Source organism: Pristis pectinata, chromosome 13, assembly GCF_009764475.1.
Source record: "Pristis pectinata isolate sPriPec2 chromosome 13, sPriPec2.1.pri, whole genome shotgun sequence".
NCBI classification, from domain to species: Eukaryota; Metazoa; Chordata; class Chondrichthyes; order Rhinopristiformes; family Pristidae; genus Pristis; species Pristis pectinata.
In genome coordinates, this window is record NC_067417.1 from 53,731,379 (window position 1) to 53,753,589 (window position 22,211).

Below are 22,211 nucleotides of genomic sequence, written 5' to 3' on the forward strand. Positions count from 1 at the left end.
TATTCAAGTTTTTGTTTCCATTAATCAAATTATGACTCTCGGCTCTCCGGTTACTCTCGGTAAATACATTCAAAACGACGTCACTATTATTTGGTATAACTCCCCAACTCCACGCTGCTGAGTCCAGGCACATCGCCAGCGCTCAGTACCCTCACACGGAGCTGAGGTTCTCAGCAGTCAGGACAGCGACTGTGTTGTATCTGATCTGGATGTCCCCACCGTTGTACAGTAATCTCAGGATTAATAAATTCAGGAAAGTTATCGGACACGAAAAATATATCAATCCAAGAGCTGACTGCTGAAGAGTCCATCACTCTTAATGAAGTACAGCCAATTTAGTTTCTGGAGAAGATTGGCAGAAAGGCGCAAAGCTCAGTTACTCGGCAGATTGTTCTGATGATCCGTAACATCACCAGAAAGGGAAAATCAGAACGATGTGAAGTCGCTCCGTGTCTACCCGTTGCTCCTCAATCCGATCTTCAAAACGAGCTGAAAATTACACTGGAAATTCCGCTCTTTAGTGGCAAGCATTGTTTTTTTTCCAAAATAACTGTTGAGCTTCACTTGACCGGTGACATTACAGAGAGATATAAAACCAGGAGTATTATTGAGCTGCAATTATCTGTAGTTAAGCACCGGTACGATCAACCCAGCAAGGAGATCCTAAGAGGAAGCCTTTCATATATTAATTTTGCGATGCTGCATGGTCCAAAGTAGCATTTTGAAGTAAATTCAGGTGTTAAATATTTGCTTTAGTAAGAAACTGCATTGCGCGGAAAGTCATGGTGTCATATACTTATAGGCCAAGGAAACGGGCCCTTGCGTCCAGCTCGTCCATGCCGACCGATTTGACAGCCTGATGATCACCTCTTGCCTGCATCTGTCCCGTATCTATCGAAGTATTTTCTGTCCGTTTAAATGTCTGAATATCTTTTAAACATTGTGGTTGTACCCCCTCTACCACTTCCTCTGGAAATTCATTCCAGGTACCCACCAGCCTGTGTGTGAGAAAGTTGGCCCACGGGACTCCTTTGAATCTTCTCCCTCTCACTTTAGACCATTGCACTCCAGTTTTAGACTCTCCTATCCTGGGGTAAAGACTGTGAACATTCCCTTAATCCAGACCCTCAAGTCTTTTCATACCTCTACAATGTTACCTCTCAGCCTCCGACCCTCGAGGGGAAAAACCCTTACCTGTCGCTGCTTGTGTCAATGCTCATTTCTAATCTGAATGTGCAGGCGTGGATAGAGCTCTGCGTCACTGCCTCCAGAAATGTATGCTGACTGGTGATTCTTTGCTTCTGATTCTTCCCCTATCACAGCGAACGTGCTGACGATTGTGATCCTGTCCCGGGGAAAGTGCGACCTCTCCAATTGTGTCTCTCGCTACCTCGTGGCTATGGCTGCGGCAGATCTGTTGGTCGTGGTCATTGACGTCATACTGTTCCGTATTAATGTTTTAAATGTCCGAACAAGGTTCCTTTACATTACCCAAGTGTGCTCAGTCCGTATGGCCCTGAATCATGCAGCCACCGACATTTCGGTGTGGTTGACACTGTCTTCCACATTTTTATCGATATGTGATGATTTGTCGTCACAAGTTGCGGACTAGATATTGCACCGAGAATACTGCATCCAGAGTGATGGCTACTGTCTGTCCACTGTTCCTTTGTAAAAGCATCCCGCGGTACTTTCAGTTTGAAACCTTATTTCGTGAAAACAAGGTACAATGGAGCTGCAATGTAAAGTTAGATGTCTGCACTGTACCCGCATGGATAGCGTTCGACTGGATTCACCGCTGTTTAACCCCCTTCTTCCCAATGTTCTGCATATCTCTGCTGAATGCTCGGACCGTGGGATACATTTTAGCGGCCAGTAGAGTCCGTAGGAATCTAAGAGGCAGAAAGAATGATGCTAGTTTTAATGATGCCGAAATCGAAAACAGAAGGAAGTCCATCATCTTATTCTATGCTATATCCGGCACTATCATGCTGCTTTGGATTATTTTGTATTTTCCCTCTGGGTGCACATTACTAAACGCTATTTCTTTTATTTACAGCGTGGTAACAGGCCCTTCCGGCCCAACGAGTCCGCGCCGCCCATTTTAAACCTAAATTAACCCACCTGTACGTCTTTTTGTGCAACCAGTTTCAGCGACCCAGCTTTCATCGCGGATGAAACCAGCTATGTGCTCCTGCTCTTCAGCTGCTGCACACACACTTGCATTTATGCAGTGACTCAGTCTAAGTTCAGACAGGAACTGAAGAATGGGATGGAATATCTGCTGGGAATATTATTTACGTTTGTTGAGGAAAGAAAATAATGCAGGACTTCAGGACATCAGACTCAGCAGCTTGTCATCTTCCGTTGCTCCTGGGCAAATCATTTTCCAGTCTCTTTCAGACACTTCGATTGGCCACGTCGGTAATTACTGCCAGATTTTGATTCATTGAACACGATTGATGGTTTAGCCTTCGTTAGTTGCTGAGAGTCCGGGTGGTCACGGAGATAATTCATCAGCCTGTACACACGTGTATTTGGAAACCGTGCGTTCAGAATCAGGTTTATTATCACTGACATATGTCGTGAAATGTGTTGCTTTGCGGCATCAGTGCAGTGAAATACATAACAATTACTTTCATTTGCAAAAATAAATAAATGGTTCAAAAGAGGAATGACGAGGTAACATTCATAAGTTGATGGACCGTTCAGAAATCTGATGGCGGAGGGGAAGAAGCTATTACTGAATCGCTGAGTGTGGGTCTTCAGGCTGCTCTACCTTATCCGCAATAGTAGTAAAGTGGAGAGGGAGTGTTCCGAACGGAGAGGGTCCATGATGATGAATGCCGGCTTCTTGAGGCACCGTCTCTCAGTTTAATATGAAATTGCAATGTTCTGTTTTTGTTCACTGCAGGTGATTAGAGAAACGCTGTGTCAAGTGTGAATGGAAATATGTTATATATCTGCAAAGAAGGGAGTGGCAGATATGCACAGATTCGCATCAGTACAATAAAACATTGATTATGTTAAAGATAACAACTGACTTCACCATTCAGTTTGCCGCCAACAATTCCGTAATCGGCAGCCACCCTCTGGTCATTTAATTTGGAACATAGGTTGGTTTGTTTTCTCGTCGCGAATTCACTCGTGTCTACGGGCTGTGGTCCAAGCCGTGTGTCAACGGCGATAGCTGCTGGTATCATCGGCAGATGTCCCTGTATTGAATACGATAACGGTAATTTCATTGGCAAGTGTCTGGGACGTGTCCATCAAAGCTGGCGTTGCCAGTTGCGAATACGTAGAATTTTCATGTGAATGTGGTTCTTCCTGTGGAGAAGGATTCGGAGAGGAATATGACCATCCATATTTCCTGTGGCGCGTCTCCTGACCACTGGCTTCCGCAATAGTCAGTGTCCTTGAACACTCCGGTTAACGGCGTTCCACATTTATTCTCCTTAGCAACAAAGGATGGCTGTAGCTGTATACAGATGTGCCGCCAGTGCAGATCTCTTGTATGACACAGCCCAGATTCTGATACGCCTCGAGTGTATATATCGTGCTTCCCGTCTACAGCAGCTCTGTGATCGCATGTTAAGGTGGATAAATCCCCAGAGGATAATGGTTGTTCATCGAGGCAAAGGAGGAATTTATTGAGGCCTTGGCAGAGATCATTGCCTGCACTTTGGACGTCCCAGAGGACAGGAGAAAACTCGATGATTTTCCTTTGTTGAAAAATGGTAACGGGGAAACCAGTAAATTGCAGGCCGGCTTGCCTTACATCAGTGGCAGGGAATGTATTGGAGAAGGTTCTTCGGGTCGGGTCTACACACATCTGGGACGTTACAGACTTAATGGGGACAGACAACGTTGCTTCTCCGGGGGGCTCATGTATTACAGAGGTGCATGGGTGTGATTGAGGGGTTGAAAGGATGTTCGGTGAGGGTAGGGCAGTGATTTGGACTCTGGTGAAGCATTCGTCAGGACCCCATTTTTAGTCAGATAGAAAATCTGAAGGCACCTTGGGTCCACGGTGACTTGGCAGATTGGATTTAATATTGTTTGTCCATGGAAGGCAGAGGGTAGTGGCGGAGCGGTTTTTCACTGATGGGTTCTGTGACTCGTGGTATTCGGCAAGGATCAGCGCTGGGGCGTCCGTTGTATGTGTGCAACGTATCTGTACGTAAATATGAGCGATCTGATCCGTACGTTTGCCGACGGCACAAAACCGCAGTGTTGTAGGGTATGAGATAGGTGGATAAAGGATTCCGTCTGCTCTATGACACGGGGAAATGTGGTCATATAAAGTGTCAGATGGAGATCAATCGGGACAAGTGTGAAATCTTGCACTTTGGGCGGTCAAAAGCAAATGCTGAGGCTTTGTCTCGAGTGGTTTCGGCAGGATGTTGAGCTTTGGTGAGGTAAGGTAATGAGAGACTTCCACTTACCTCTGTAATCCTGATCTGGTTGAGATGATATTTCACGTCGTCCTATGTTCGTCCTGCAGGAGATTGGAGAACAGGGTCCCTCTTCCAGTCGCTGCTGACTATACATGTTGTCGGTGCGTCCAGCTGCAGCTCTTGTCTGACCGCGTTGACGGAGGCATCTGCAGATGGACTCACTCAGGATCATTCCCGTTGTTGACAGTATCATAACCAGGAGCTTTCTATAGGGGTTCACAACTAATGTGCAGGCAGAAAATGGTAGGGTGAACGTCAGGTAAGGTAGAATGGGTAGGTAGACCATGTAGGATACAGCTGTGGTTATTCCGTGCATAACAAGATCACAAGATAAGGGAGCAGAAGCAGGCCATTCGGCCCATCGAGTCTGCTCCAAGGAAAAGGGAAAAAGAAATGGGTGATGTACAAGGTAAAAAGGAGAGGCCCCAACACCGACCCTTGCGGCACACCACTATATTTGTGGATTCTGCCGTGGTGAAGGCTTTACAGAGATGAGCAGCAGAAACTTCGTCTGCAGCACATCAGCTGGTTCTCATGGACAATGCGGGAGCGTGGAGTAGATGACAGCTGTAATGATAGGAGACTGGAGATTTCAACAACGCCCCACGACCACACTCTGGCTCCTTCCACCAAGTCAATTTTGCATCCGATTGGCCAGCTCACCCTGGCATTCATGTGATTTAACCTTCCAGACCTGGAAACCATACGGCCTCTTGTCAAAGACCAGGCTAATATCCATGAAGACAACGTCCAGCTCTCTGCTGTCGTCAATATTCTCCGATACCTCTTCAAAATATTCAGTCAATTATGAGATTCGAGTTGCCCCGCACAAAGTCATGCTGACTGTCCAACACTAGTCCTTTTCCAAATGCTGGTCGATCCTGTCTCTCAGAATCCCTTCCAATAACTTTCCCACACTGATGTCAGACCCACGGGCCTGTCGTTCCCTCTCATGTACTTCCAGCCCCTCTTTAAAAACACAACAGTACCCACCCTCCAGTCATCCGGTGCTTCATCCGTGGCTAAAGACAATGCAATTATTTCTGCCCGGACCGCTGCAATCACTGGCCAGCCTTCTTTAATTTAGTAGGTTAGACTTGATCAGGCCTCGGAGATTTATCTACCTTAATGTGCCTTAAGATTGCCAGTATCTCCTGTGTTGTAATGTGGACATGTTCCCATACATCGCGCTTCATTTCGCCTAATTCTTTCGTTCCCGACCTCACATTCATCTGCAAATCACTCACCAGATCCCCCTTAACCTGCTGTCAGGATCTCCCAATCAACCTTTGCAAAGTAGGATTTCAATTTGTTGTCTCTTCCGATCTTTTCCCACAACCGTTTTAAACTGATGGAGCGATGTTCACTGACGCCAAGCGCTCTCCTACTGACGCTTCAGTCACTTACCCAGTTTTAAGTTCACAGCAGGTTGGCGACAGCTGCTCCACCTCACATGTTGTTTGATGAAACTTTCCTGGGCACGATTAATAACGTTCACCCCATCCAATCTGTTTGTACTGTGGCAGTCGCAGTCAATATGAGGGAAATATTAATCAGCTGCTATTATAATCCTATATTTCTTACTACTATCTGGGATCACCCGTCATATTTATTCCACTAATTCCCACCAACTGTTGGGGGTCCAAAAATTCAATATCATCAAAGTGATCATTCCTTCTTATGAATCAGATCCACCCACACAAACTCACTGGACTACCCCCCAAGAATATTCCCTCTAAGTACAGCTGTGATGTTATTCGTTATCAGAAAATGAACTTCCCTTCTTCTCTTACCTCCTCGTCTGTCGTGCCTAGAGCATCTCTCACCTGGAACATAGAACTGCCAGTGCTGCCCCTCCCTCAACCCTTCCTCCGGATTGTTGTGAAGAAGTGTCCTGAAGAATGCTCCTGACCCATCAGCAGGACGTGCCGGAGAAGATTGGGAGCCGCTGCTGTGAAGGAATCTCCATCAGACAAATAGGAGTCATCGTGAGCGTGAAATACTGAGATTTCAGTGCCAACATGTTGCTGTACTGCTGAAATGGAAAGAAGTCTTGAACCTGGGATATCATGGAATATCGAGAGTTTCATGAAAAGTAAAGAGACAGATGGCCGGTGGAGGGAACGGAAAACATATGAGGCATTTCTGGCATGTGGCATCTGTACAGGCGGGAAGTGGTGAATGAGTAAAAACCCGACAGCAAAGTGCTGCCACGAAACATCCCTGGCAGTCAACATCAAATAAAATCCCAGGACACCCTATTTCTACATTCCAGCAATATAGTAACCAGGCAAAGGTTCGGTCCCATCAAGTACCGAATGGGAAATCTGCGCCTCTGTCCGAAGTATTGTCAGATCGTAAATGAATATGTTTATTTTGTATTCAGTGAGGAGACAAACATTGTGCTTGAAGATTTCAGGAAAGGGAGCAAGGGTATTGTGGAGCGGGTTAACATTAAACAAATAGAATGTATGCGATGACCCCGCAAGCATAGAGGTGAATATATACCCAATACCTATTGCAGTATTGCAGGCTGCTTTAGGAGGCAACGGATGAGATTGCCGGGGTCACGAGAGAAATATACTGTTAAATACTCGCTGGCCACAGCTGCGGTGCCGGCAAACTGGAGTTCAGGAACTGTTCTGCCTCCATTGAAGAAGGGCAGGCAGTGAGATGCCAGGGTTGGCCCGCAATTGCAGACTGATTTTCGTCACAGGAAAGTTTTTGGTAAGAAAATTGAGGGACACCAATAATCTGCACTTCGATAGGGAATGATTGTTCAGGAAATGTTAGCATGTATTTGTTGGTGGGATGTCTTGTCTGGCGGAAGTCGTTCAGATTCTTGAAGAATTAATGAACTGGATTGAGGAGGGAAATGCTAGTGACAGGATGCTGGCCCTCTGTTGCCGAGGCATGGAATATAAGAGCATGGGACTCATGGTACAAGATCTTGCACTAAATATCCTTGCATATTAAAGAAAACCATCGGTCAGTCTGTATTTATATTTAGTTATATGATTAAATGGACAATTGACCGGATAACCTACGTCCGGTTCATTGTCGACCTGCACCGCACTTTATCTGTCATTGTCAAAGATTATTCTTCACTCTGTCAGTGTTCTACCTTGCACTACCTTAGTGCTCTGTTGTAATGAATTCAGATGGGAGAACGGGATGTAAGACAAGTTTTTCACTGTACCTCGGTACAGTGGCAATAAGAAACCAATTACCAATTCCAACAATATGTTATTCAGGAGAAGAGTCGGGGCACACCTACAAAGAGCTGCAGAAACACAGCAGGTCATGGAGGGAAATGGGCAGTCGACGTTTCGTGTCGAGATCCCTCATCTGGCCTGGAAAATTAGATCCCATCAAGGACTAAAGAGGAAATCTATGCATTGAAGCGAATAAGTGCGAATTTATTAGGTGTTCTATCAGGTATAGCCGTGAATACCAACGACCCAATGAGGTGTATCCCAGGAAACTGTGGGAGGCAGGCGACGTATTTTCTGGTGCCACGACAGAAAGTTTGGTTTTAAATCTTGGCGGGCCACTGCTGAGGTGCCAGGTATATGGAGTTCAGGAATTGTCAGAGCTTTATTAAAGAAGAGCAGCAGGGGCGGTCAGGAAATTCCAGGCCTCTAACTCTCAGGTTAGAGCTGCGGGAATCATCTGCACTGAGGTCTTCAAGGAGTGTTCAGGAAAAGTCAGCAATGATTGACGGGTGTGAGGTCTTCCCTGGCAACGATTCACATTCCTAAAGAAATCAAAAAATAGTTTGATATCTGCAGTGCTGTTTATGGAGACGACGTGGCCATCAACTGCCACTTGCATTAATGGTTCAGTGGTAGAATTCTCGCCTGTCACGCGGGAGGCCCGGGTTAGATTTCCGGCCAATGCAATCGCACCTTTTACTTCGAGATGTTGGTCACGAAACACATTAACTCCAGCCGCCGATGCAACCTCGACCTGCCGCGAATCTCCTAATGCAGGACCACGTCCACGGCCGACATCATCTCCCTGCCCCTACACTTATCTCCGAGCATCGGAATAATAATACAGCAGCTCCAGGCGACTATTTATTGACTACAGCTCCGCGGTCAATACTGCAATTCCACGGAAAGTCATCTCCAAACGCCGGGCACTGGGACACAAGTTCCTTTGAAAATGGATCCTTGACTTCCTGAACAACAGGTCGCAATCAGTAAGGCTGGAGAGAAATACCTCCGCCACTATTATCCTCAACACCGGTGCACCACAAGGTTGCGTCCTCAGACCGTTACTCCATTGCCCATGCTCATGCGATTGTTTGGCGATATTCTGATCTAACTCCATCAACAAGTCTGCAGATGACCACACTGGAGTGTGCCGAATCTCAAATAACGATTAATCGGAATACAGGAAAGATACAGAGAACCAAGTGCCATGGTGTCATGACAACAGCATTTCCCTCAAAGTCAACAACACAAAACAGCTGTTCATTGACTTCAGCGAGGGAATTCGTGCCCACGCCTCTCTTTACATCAACAGTGCTGAGGACCAGAGGGTTGAGAGATTCCATGACCTCGCATTGAAACTCACCAATGGACTGCCCTGTCCTGGTCCTACCACGTAGGTCCAATGGTCAGGAATGCGCACCAGCGCCTCTACTCCCTCAGGAGGCTAAATGAATTTGGTATGTCCCCTTCAACCCTCACTATTTCTTATTGATGCACCACAGCAAGCATTCTGTCCGGATGCATCACGGCTTACCACGACAACTCATCTAACCGTTTCCACAAAAACAAACCCGCAGAGAGTTGTGGACACAACTCAACATATCACGAGAAGTAGCGAGCCCTCCATTCTGTCTGTCTAAAATTCTCGCTGCCTCAGTAAAGCAGCCAACATAATCAAAGATCCCAGCATCCCGGACATTCCCTCGCCTCCCCACCTCCCCACCTCTCCCCCCCACCCAAAGGAGAAGATACAAAAGCCTGAAAGTACAGACCAACAGGCTCAAAGGCAGCATCTATCCCGCTGCAGCAAGGCTACTGAAAGGCCCCCTAGTGTGATAAGATTGTCTCCTGAGCTCACAAGCTACTTCGCTATGGTCTTGCACCTTATTGTCCGCCCGGACTGCACTTGCTCTGTCTCTGTAACACTTATTTCTATTTGTGATTTTTATGAACTACCTGGATGAGGAAGTGGAGGGGTGAGTTAGTAAGTTTGCGTATGACACGAAGGTTGGGGGTGTTGTGGACAGTTTGGAGGGCTGTCAGAATTTACATAAGGACAGAGATAGGATGCAGAGTTGGGCTGAGAAGTGGCAGATGCAGTTCAACCTAGATAAGTATGAAGTGGTTCATTTTGTTAGGTCAACTATGTTGGTTGAATAGAGTATTAATGGTAGTAGTCCTGGCAGTGTGGAGGACCAGAGGGATCTTGAGGTCCGAGTCCATAGGAAGCTCAAATCGGCTGCGCAGGCTGACTCTTGTGGTTAAGAAGGCATATGGTGTATTATCCTTCATCAATCGGGGAACTGAATTTAGGATTCGTGAGGTATTGTTGCAGCTATGTAAGTCCCTGGTCAGAACCCACTTGGAGTATTGTGCTCAATTCTGGTCGCCTCACTACAGGAAAGATGTGGAAACCATAGAGAGGATGCAGAGGAGATTTACGTAGATGCTGCCTGGAATGCGGAGCATGCCTTATGAAAGCAGGTTAAGGGAACTCGGCCTTTTCTCCTTGCAAAGACGGAGGATGAGGGGGGAACTGATTGAGGTGTATAAGATGATGAGAGGTATTTATCGATTAGATAGTCATAGGCTTTCCCCAGGGCTGAGTTGGTGGCCACAAGAGTACGTAGGTTTAAGGTGCTGGGGAGTAGATATAGAGGAGATGTCGGGGTAAGTTTTTTACTCAGAGAGTGGTGAGTGCGTGGAATGGGCTGCCGGAAACGGTGGTGGAGGCTGATACGATAGGGTCTTTCAAGAGACTGTTAGATAGGTACATGGAGCTCAGTAAAATAGAGGGCTATGAGTAAGCCTAGTAATATCTAGGGTAGGGACATGTTCGGCACAGCTTTGTGGGCCGAAGGACCTGAATTGTGCTGTAGTTGTTCTATGTTCTATGTTCTGTGTTCTATTGTTTTGTTGTTTCATCTTGTACTATCTCAATACATTGTTGTCATGAATCGATCCGTACGAACAGTATGCAAGAGAGGTTTTCACTGTACCTCGCTACATGTGACAATAATAAACCAATTTAACAAAATACAGGGAACCGAGTACATTGACTCAGCCGTCACCATCGCAGGGAACACCGACTTACATACCGAAGTTTGTGTGGTGCGGTTGATCCAGCCATAGCGGTTAATCCCATGTGACATGGGAGGGAATACAGATTCTTCAGCAATTATTTGCTAACAGTGCAGGTGAAAGAAGGTTTCTGGCGTAGTTTAATTTACCTCAACTTTTGGCAACATCTGCAGTTGCGGGTCTCATTGAATTACAAGCTCGTTCCGGGACAAGGAGAAGGCAGGAAGTGCACGTGGTCAGTGTTGGTTTTGATGAGACAAATCATATCATGGAGTCATACAGTCAGAGAACAATACGGCACAGATGCAAGTGCTTCGGACAACGTGTCCATTACGGTCACGGGGCCCAACTAGTTAGTCCCAATTTCGTGCTTTCGGCCCCTTATCCCTCTAAGCCACGCCTCTCCCATTGAGTGATCGGTGTTTACAGCATGGGAGCTGGCCCCTCGTCCTCCCGCGTCTACAGCGATCATCAAGCCTGTCTGCACCGACCGCATGTGCCTGCATTCATCCCATATGTCCTAATCATTCGGGTACATCTCCAACACCTCCTCCTGCAGCCCATCCCAGCTGAATTTCTTCTAGATATTTACTCCTCGGCTCTCTTTTAAGCCTCTTCCGCCCAACTTAAACTAATGCGCTCAACTTTTTGACACTTCAACATGGTAAACAGACTGTGTCAATACCCGCCATGCGCCTGTCAATTTTATGTCCCTCATTCCTCTGGTCCAAGGAACATAGACCTAGCCCACCCACTCTCCACTTGCAACTCAATTCCTCCAACCCAGACTCAAGACCACCTATCTACCCAGTCCCCTGCTGTTCTTCTCCGCCAGTTCTGTCGAATAGCCCCTGCGGTGCAGATCCAGTTATTTATTGAAATGCTGAGAAATGCTATTTCGATCGCCCGTGCAGGCAGAGTACTTCAAATCAACCCCAGTCCATTGTGAAATAGGTTCGCCCAGTCACCTCCTTGAATGTGCACCAAACATTGCCCAGGCTCTCGAACCGCTCGCAAATGGAAAGAACATATTAACCCTGTCGAAACCGATCGTGATCTTGTTTCATCTGAACGACACCACCTTCGCTCAGAACTGACCCCGCCCACAGTGCAGAGTTTCTTCACATCTACCTGCAGCACACTGGGGCGCTTTCTTAAAATCTATTCCAGGACCTGGGCTGCGTAGGCTGAGCCAGCATTGGATTCCCATTCCATATGCCTCTGAGAAGGCGTTGGTGGGCTGTACTGCCGCAATGCGGCTCTCGGCGCACTCTACCTCTGCCAGCTTCAGTCTTCTCGTTCCTGAAGGGGACTCACTCACCATGTTTCCAAAGGGAAGGTGTGTTACGGATTAGGTTACTATGGGTGAATGTCCCTTCAAGTCATAGCACTGTGTGCGTGGTGGGGGAATGGTTACGACAACAGGAGATAAGGACGGAATGACGTTACTTGTAGGAGTCACCCAGAGAAGAGAGAATTAGGTGTCGTATGGGTCCAAACTGCAACATTTGGATTTCGTAATTACTCTCTATTTTCTCTCTGCATTTCCTCTTCAGTCAACGGTGGTTTTGCAGAAGCCTTTGCTCACGTTTCACCTTATGGCTTGCTGAGCTGAACTTTAAGAACTATTCCTGGACTTGGAGTTTGGGAATTTTCCACACACACACTTCGAGTTTAGTTTTTTGGGTTAAAGTTTAAGATCCAACAATTTTACCTTTAACATCTTTACTTATATTTTTCTTATTATCAAAAGTAGTTATTAATAAAATAGTCTCCAACACATACATGTCTTGGTGTGTTTCTTTTGTTGCTGGTACGTGACACTCCTGGTTCATGACACAAAGCATCAGCGGCCAATTACTCTCCTGCAACATCTCGCGCTGAAACAGCCAGAAAGTCCTTTCTCCCAGTGGACGGTGGCGGCGTCAGAGATGGAGGGGCGGGTTCCAGCGTTCCTTCTGCTGAATCAGGGCGGTTTAACAAGTTGGAGTTCCTCTATTTCAGTGTGTTCGATTCAAGCGATATTTTTTCAACTCACCAAAACACTATGGAAGATGTGGTGTCGGGTGGAACGGCTGCAGGGAAGCCGGACTGATGTTGGTGGAGAGTGTGGCACATTCAGCAGGTCCGATCGTGTGAAACTTCCACCGAGCAAGGAAGGACGTTATGATCTGATATAAAATAGAAGATTTCCGTCACATCACTGAACCTGAAAGGACTTCTGTGAACCCTGTGTCAGACCATTGATAATTGTTCCGCGTAGATTTTGCCATGCGGCAGCGAGATTCAAAGAACATATTTTTTAAAAATGCCGAAACCCGGGAGTGAATTGAGGACCTTAAGATTTTCAGTCTAACGCTCTCCCAACTGAGCTATTTCGGCTCTTACTGCAGGCACTGCCCGCACTAATGAGGAGACCAATGGCGCAAAGACAATAATGTCACGAAAACAGAAGAACACGACCCTGGACCAGAATTTGCATACACCATTGAACCTGGAAATTTTATCCCAATGATTTTAGAAAGAAAAGAGGGACGGTGGCAGGAGATTGTGTGCTGGCGAAAAATATTCTGAAAATCCAGCCAAATTGATGTATCTTCTCTTTGGACACTTCGCCAGTTCTGGTTGGACAACACATAGTTCAACAGTCAGGAGTCCAAATAGTCGGTTCAGGCGAAGCAATGAGTCAACCTTGCAATCCAGTGCACTGCATTCGGAGTTCACATTGGAGAAACCATACGCAGAGTGATTGATCGCTTTGCAGAAAACATGCTTTCAGTCCGCAGGGGTAACATTGAACTTCCAGGTGCCCGTGACACTAATTTAGCATCCCACTGCCACACTGATCAATCTTCCTGTAACCTCCAGCACTGCTGTAACAAAGCCCAATGAACGTTTGCGGAACCACACCTCCTCTTCCGTCTGGACACGTTGTCTTCAAATTTGCACGAGGAGTGTGGGGCGCTCGTGGCCGCCAGCAATCCTCCACAAATAAAGTCATCCTGCAGTTTAATTGACCGTCGCTCTGGCCACCGTGAGAGGCACTCAATGCGTAGGCAGTTCGTGTAACCTATTTTCTGAGAACACCCGAGCAGAGCTATAACGTGGAACGTCAGCTCTTGGATCAGCGTCGTCGATATTATGAATTTTAATACATTGTTGTTTATTGGAAGTTGAAATTCAAGATATTCCAAAACATTAACGGAGAAAAAAGAAGTATGTAAGAGGATAAGTAAGGAGGTCATGGGAGGATCCACCTTGCTCACCCCAATGGTTCGGTAACAGCTACAATGTTGTGATCCTTTCCGTTTATCTTACCTTGGGAAAATGTGAAATAATTGAGCAGAATTGAAAAAGGAATACTCGAATGTTTGCATAGATGTCGGCCCTCGCTTGCAAATTAAACTTTTGAAGGAAGTCCTTCCCTCTTGGAAGATAGGTAAAGCTACAAGGAAAATCAGGAGGTTCGGAGAAGTTGTATTTATCTCGCAAAGTATCAAGAGGTTCCCGATGGCACAATGGCCTCAGTCCGCTGCAATACTTCCCTGCTTCTGTAAAACAGAATCTCGATAGCAATTCATTAAATATCGCTTTATTTTGTTCAATCACTTTCTCCATTCACCAGAATGACATTGTGGAAGTCCGAACAGATCGCGCCTTGATCATGCAACTGGTTTATATTGAAATCTGGAAGTTATCTTCGTGTTCACCCACTTAAATCAAAAATGTGAGTAGCAATTATAAGAGACACATAGTAACCTATAATTATCGTTTTATACAACAATTGCATTGATCACAGGAATTAGAATTTTAATGTAAAATGACCGCATCCGTTATATTCCCTTCACATTGCACGTGTCATTAATGTTTGTCAACTGCACCCTTCCTTCTCTGCTCTGTTGTTATTTTCTTCCATTTATTATTCTATAAATGTTTTGCTAAGTAGCCGTGTGTGCTTTTCTGTGTGTGTGTGTGTGTATGTGTGCGTGTGTGTCTGCGTGTCTGTGTATGCGTGCGTGCGTGCGTGCGTGTGTGTGTGTGTGTGCGTGTCTGTGTATGTGTGTCTGTGTATGCGTGCGTGCGTGTGTGCGTGTGTGTGTGGCTGTGCGTGTCACAAGGAACTACACCCTGCATGAACTCTTTGGACCATTCGTCAGTCGGTCAGAGAAGAATCGACGACTGCGCGGATTTGAAGCTGTTCCCCAGACGGGCTGTTCTCCAGACCGTTCACTTACTCGACGTTCATGGCGTTGTCAGGTTATTGCTGATATGAGTGATACGACGCTCTCTTCACACACTGGGTGAGTGCGCCTCTCCATAAAGTATCGCCTACACTCTTTGAAATCGATAATTCTTTGCAATCAGTTATACATTATGTAACCAACGTGAAATTAAACAAAATCGTATTCTTCGAGAAACAGCCGAATGGGGTCTGATTTAATGGAAATCATTTCACAGACGAGACTGGGCCTCTGCTCAGTGAACTGATCTGATTGAAAATACTCACCAACAATGGACGCTGCAAATAAATGCTGGGCTGAAATTGTCACTTCCACCTGAATATCATGGGACTGTGTTAGTTCATTAAGTTATGATTTCTTCATGTTTAAATATGCCGGGCCCTTATTCCTTGGACTTCAGCAGAATGAGCGGTGACATTATGCATGCAAAATAGATATTTTAAGGGAACCTGACAGGGCAGATGTTGGGATTGTTAAACCAATGGGAGAGTCACAAACAAGGGGACGGAACTCTAAGATAAAAGTCATGTCATCTGAAACTGAGGCATCTAAAGTTTTCATCAAGCACAGCGTGATGAAGCTCCCAATTTCTCGGCCGGCGGGTGGTGCGAGCTGACCTCATTAGAATTATCTAAAATGGGGTGGATAAATATTTGTTGGACACATAAAATAAAACGTTGCGTGAAATGAAGAGGCGACATTTCGTTATGTTGCCTGCGAGTGCGAGTGACTGAGGTAAACACGGCGCGGGACACTACTCGAAGCCAAAGCGTTTAAAAGGCATATGTTTGGATCAGTTGCGACAGTTGTGGTGGAGAGAGTGTGGGGCAGAATAGAAACACAACCACATTTGGTAAAACAACCTTTACAGGAATCGAACCCGCAATCCTCTGATGATTTCCCATCAAACTCCGAAGTCAGACGCCTTATACGTTAGGCCACATGGACTATACTGTTAAAAACGCCACAGGAAAGAACTAAGAACCCTGCTGGGGCGGATGTTTGCGAGAGAGTGAGAAGGAGATTTGCATTCCCCAAGCATAAAGTGAATTAACCGCTGTGAACAACTGGAATGATTCCGCAATTAAGCTTAATGTACTTCCACACTGAACAGCGTTTTCGACCCGGTTGGGAAGTTGGACAGTTCACTTTGCGTGCCCCGTCCCTTCCCACTGACTTATACAATGTGCTCATGCCGGCTCAGTGAGATCGATGAAGTGACCTGCTTCAACGTCGAAATTCCTTGCGAGTTGGGCGGACTATTTGAGGCAGACATCACGTTCCCTTATCCGTGGGTCATCTTCAGCACCACACTATTCATCTCATCAACATCACAAGTGTAAGGTGTCATCCGCCACAGCTGACCAAGGAAAGAGTGAACAGAAGTATATTTAAGGCTGTGCAGCACCAAGAACAGTCACGAATTAGGAATCTTTAATTAATTACAGAAATAAGTGAAGAAAAGCGATCAAAATTTGAAGCAGAATATGTATAATTCTGCAACTTTGTTACACATCTTAAGAACATTGAGAAATGTAAATTGTTCATTGGTAAGGTTCTGCACGTGTCCGTCTTTCGCAACTCACACAGCGGGGAAGCAACGGACGGAATAATATCCAGACCTTGTTGAGAACCAGATGTCAGACTGCAGAGGGTTTGCAGAGTCAGTCCCAGGGAAATGTATCCCCGAAGTTGAACACATTCAAACCATCAGCCACGTCCCTCGCTGGAAGCAATTTCATGGCAGTTGCATCCCGTTACCTTCACTTCCCACCTCGTTAAATGGACAAAAACAATTGGTCCATGTCCGTACCACCTTAGGAAGTTGTAAAACACCGGCTATTGATTAGTCTGTCTATTTTATTTCACCTGTGAGGAAATCTGAAGCTGTGGTGATATGAAACATAAAGAGTGGATATGGCGGGAGAAGTGTTAGAGGTGGTGCAAATGGAGGCGAAGAAGCGATCAGTAAATCAGACGAATATTTTCACGAATATTCTCAACGTCGACATGGGTCTGTTGGTGACAATGATATATTTCAGCGGATGCAAAGAATAACGTCACGACCCTATCTACCTCTGTTGTTCCGTTCAGTGACCTTTGAGCATGGACCCCAAGATGTCCAGAAAGTGATCTTTCCTCTTCTCAATGACGCAATCCCACCTTCCGCGGTTTAGCATTGCATATGATATCACTCACATTGGCAGCGATTCAAGAAAACCTCTTCTGGACCCTCTCTGGAATATTCACAACCGTTCTCAGCTGTGCTATTAGTAAACTGTGCTAACACAATCGTCCAATATTGGCCGAAGTTTTCATGAAGTCTTTATGACTAAATGACATTTACCCGCCGTTGCTTTCTCTGCCAATCAGAAAAAAATGCAGCACACTGGAAACTGTGCCTTCTAAATCCGGGTTGTTAATTTAAAGAAGTAATAAAGATTACCATTTCGAAACGGGTTTTACGCAGGGATGAGGTACCACATAAACTGTGCACTTGCATATTGTGAAGGGATAGATTCCGTGTAAATGTGACATTATTTCCTGAAGTAAAGAAGGCAAATTTGTTGATTTTTCTTCAGAACATTATTGAATTACAATGACCAGAATTCAGAGGAATTGTCAAAATTACGACATTAATGGAATTGAAGAAAATCCGTAAACTGACGACAACCAAAAATTTCAAACGTACCCATATACAAACATCCGTGCTCATCGGAAAGACTGAAGAGCACCCAGACGCTGCATTACTTAATGAGGTCAAGGGTAATCAGACTGTCGGCTTAATTCTGCATTCCAGACAACCCCCTGAACGTATCAACCACCTTTTGTCAAGTATTTATCTCCCCCGCTTTTGAGATAATCAAAGACTCAGTACCCACAACATTTTCCCCAAGAATTTACAGACTCGGACGCTCTAAAGGAAATTATCACCTCCTTTACGTGTTTAACTGAAAGAGTCGATTATTTCGAACCATGACCTGAATATCCAGATTTTCTAACATCAGGTGACGTCATCCCCCACTCGAATTCTCACTCCGTTGTAACGAATTCGGAGAAAATACCTACTCTGGTGGGACTTGAACGCACAGCCTTTGAATTACTTAGTCAAACATTATTAGAAATCCAACACGCAATTCATTGCGCTACAGAGCCCACAAATGTCCTCTTCGGTGAATAAAACAGCGGATTTCGTCAAACGCAGCCTCGCGTCCGTTACCTTCTTTCGTTCACTTACGAAGCGACAAAACCAGTCCCACAGTTTCCCTCCTATTGCAGTATCGGATTCCTGAATAACATTTTACAAACAATTGATCGGCACAAATTTCCGATGACGCAGCAGCACTTTTGAGTCTACCCGGAAGAGACCCACTTGCGTTTCTCCTCTCGCTGAGAGCGCCGCACAGTAAATCTTCTCCAGCGCCGCTGGATTTCCGGGAAATAGCCCATCAACACACCCTCACCTTCTGCACATTGACGGGAGAATTCAGGAATCCTTTCAATTTCCGCAGGGACAAAAATAAGATTGAGAACAGAACCCACAATATGCCACTGTTGATGGTCCCGGTTCTCAGGCTGAGTCGCAGTGTTTTCCTTTCCCAATGAAACTCCAGTTAAGATCTCTGAATGGATGCACATTCTCAAATCGTTCCCTGAAACAGACATCCTGATGCAACATTTATCAGCTGAAAGACAGAAATGGGCAGAAAATCTCATGAAGCGCAGAAAGGCCACTGAATTCCGTGATAATGGATGGAGATACCAGATTATTGAGCAGTGATGGAAGCGGATGAACCTCAGAGGAAGCAGCAAGTTAAATTCACTTGGCTATGGCTGTCATAAGAGGGATCGAAATAGCGGAAAACAAGAGAGGGCAGCTGCGATGGCCGAGTGGTTAAGGCGTTGGATTCGAAATCCAATCGGGTTTCCCCGCGCAGGTTCGTACCCTGATCGCAGCGGGTTTACGATTATAATGAATTTTCACACCGAAAACATCGGCTGAAAATCATCTGTTTTTGCTGTTAAATCGATTGCCTTCCACTGTTCCACTGACGTGTTTGATGCTGCACGGTAGCGCAGCGCAGTTACAGCGCAAATGATCAGGGTTCAATTCCCGCCAGTGTCTGTAAGGAGTTTGTCCGATCTCCTCCTGAATGCCTGGGCTCCCTACGGGTGTTCCCGATTCCTTCCACCTTCCAAAGACGTTCGGTTTGGAGAATTACATGGATGTGATTGGGCACTTTTTCGTTCTATCGGGAGGACCTGTTACCGTATTGCATAATTAAGGTTTAAAGGCATGTGAGGAAAGCGAGGAACAAACCTGTGTTCACTGGGAGTGAAAATAACTGAAAACTACTGGATTGCGAGCAAAGAAGTCGGAACATGTTTGCCAAGCCCAGTGTATTTGGAATACCCTCAAAGCCGTGATTTAAATCACCGGCTCATTCAATTGTAAAACATCACGTAAAATGGTTCGCTTTCAAGTAAATTACACATCAGAAGTCCAACGCGCCCTTCGTTGCGCCACGGAGCCCAAATGCATTAGACCCGGTTTCGATCTTCACCTCATCCTGTCCGGGTGCGGTGTGCAGTTCGGCCATTGACTATGTGGGTTTCTTTCATGTTCAAAGGTTTCCTCCAGTGATCCAAGGACACGTGGGTTGGAAGCTCAATTGGCCACTGTAACGTGTCCTGATTGTGTTAGTGAAGGATAGCATCTGGGGATCATTGATAGGAATATAGGACGAACAAAGAAAGATTGGCGTATGTTGGTGGTGAACTTTTCTTGCGGACTCTGTGGCCGAAAGGCCGTTTTCCAGCTAGATCCCTCCATGCCTCTGTGACTCATTCGCTGCAAGGCTCACGTTTATACAGCGCATTTTGCTTTATCAGCATTACAATCGGTGGGAGAATATTTCCGAAAATGACCAGGGACCCATTAAATGAAAAACGAGCATTATCAATAAATATAGACTGAAATCACAATTCGTGTCCAATTTCGATCCGAATGCTTATTGTTAGGGTTAGGGTTGTTTGTTTAGAAGACATACTCCTGATCAAATGCGGAATTGTGCTAAAATAAATGTTAAAAGGAGATATGATGTGTGGAGGGAGAGGAATTTTGAAGTTTCAGAACTCTCAGACGTCAACGACACATGGAATCTCACTGTCTCTGACCAACAGCAACCCGGCATTCCCTGGCGTCAGGCAGCACCACTGCTTAATTTATTTGTATGTTTATTTTTACAGTCTTTTGATTCCATATGATCCTTGTGAGTCCAATTACAAATATAAGTTTCAGATAATCCACATCCCATACAAAATACAAGTAACGTTTCAACATTCAACAAGGTCAACACCATTTCAAGCTCTCACCTCTGACGGAATGGTGATCTGTTGTTTAGCATCTCCGGAAGCGTAAAATGTCGGTGAAAAAAACCTTAGCTCATCGTCCCTGGGTGGGCTCAAACCACCAAACTTTCAGTTACCAGCCGAACGCGCTGGTCCATTGCGCCACAGAAACAGCTGATGCCAATGGTCATCGACAGACAATCTCACGGTGCAGCAACATACATCCCTTGGGATTCTCTTTTATCTTGTCTGCCAGAGCAACCTCGTGTCTTCTTTTTGCCCTCCTGATTTCACTCTTTAGTATTCTCTTGCAGTTCTTATACTCCGCAAGTGCCTCAGTCCATTCGTACTGCCTATACCTGACATGCACCACCTCTTTTCTCTTTACCAGGGCCGCAATATCCCTCGATAACACAAGGTTCTCTGAACCAGTTACATTTTTCTTTTATTGTAACGGGAAAATACAGATTGTGTCCTCTCAATATTTCGCTTTTGAAGGTCTCCGACTTACCAAGAATCGCTGCTGGAAAACTGGTCCTACCCTCTCCCTCGTTGTCCTCATTCTCTTGACGTGTGTGAAGAATGCCTGTGATTTCCCCTTAATCCGACTTTCCAGTGACTTTTCATGGCCGCTTCTGGCTCTCCTAATTCCCTTCTCGAGTTCTTTTCCAGTAAGGTAGCGTAGCGGTTAGCGCGATGCTATTACAGCGCCAGCGATCGGGGTTCGATTCCCGTCACTGTCTGCAAGGAGTTTGTACGTTCTCTCGTGTCAATGTGGGTTTCCGCCGGGTGCTCCGGTTTCCTCCCACATTCTAAAGCCGTACGGGTAGGTTAATTTGGGGTTTAAAATGGGCGGCGCGGATTTATGGGCCGGGGGGCCTGTTACCACGCTGTAAATAAAATTTAAAAAAAAAATTAAAGTTTATTTATAATTCTCAAGGACTCTGTTTGATTTTAGCTTCCAGAACCTTCGATAGAACACAAAGCATAGAAGACTGCAGCACAGTACATTACAGATCCTTCGGCCAACAAGGCTGTGCCGACATTTTATCCTGTTATAACAGCCATCTGAACCTTCCCTCCCACATAGCCGCAGTTTTCTCCATCATTCATGTGTCTATCTAAAACAGCCCTAATTTATTTCACCCACAACCTCTACAGGCAATGGGTTCCACGCCCCCACCACTCTCTGTGTAAAAAAATACCCCTGGCATCCCCCTTATATCTTCCTCCAATCACCTTATAATTATGTTCCCTCGTGTTAGCCATTGTCGCCCTGGGAAAAAAGTCTCTGTCCGCTCTATCAATGCCTCTTGTAAACTTCTATCAAGTCACTTCTCATCCTCCTTCATCCAAAGAGAAAAGCCCTTGCTCACTCAACCTGTCCTCATCAGGCATGCTCTCCAATCCAGTAAACATCCTGGTAAATCAACTCTACACCCTTTCTAAAGCTTCCACATCCTTCCTGGTTTCTCCCAATTCTGGTCTAACCAGAATTCTATAAAGCTGCAACATTACGTCGCGGCTCTTGAGCTCAATCCCCCGGCTAATGAATGCCAACATACTACACGCCTTCTTACCACCTATCGACCTTCCCAGAACCCTTGAGGGATCTCAGGACGTGTACCTCAAGATCCTTCTGTTCCTCCACACTGCAAAGAGTCCTGCCATTAACCTTGTATTCTGCCTTCGAATTCAATCTCCGGAAGTGTATCACATCACAATTATCCGGGTTGAACTCCATCTGCCACTTCTCAGCCCAGCTGTACATTATTTAAATATCCTGTTGTAATCTACAGCAACCTTCTACACTATCCATAACACCACCAGCCTCTGTATCAGCTGCATACTTACTAACCCAC

The 22,211-nt window shown here is 45.7% G+C and overlaps 2 non-coding genes across 2 annotated transcripts; one reads left to right on the forward strand and one right to left on the reverse strand.

Moving 5' to 3' along the window:
• The first annotated feature begins 18,874 nt into the window (after positions 1-18,874).
• Positions 18,875-18,956, forward strand: trnas-cga (transfer RNA serine (anticodon CGA)). The gene has a single exon. It is a non-coding gene; the product is annotated as a tRNA-Ser (tRNA).
• Positions 18,957-20,447: 1,491 nt separating this feature from the next.
• On the reverse strand, positions 20,448-20,521 carry trnat-ggu (transfer RNA threonine (anticodon GGU)). The gene has a single exon. It is a non-coding gene; the product is annotated as a tRNA-Thr (tRNA).
• Positions 20,522-22,211: the final 1,690 nt, after the last annotated feature.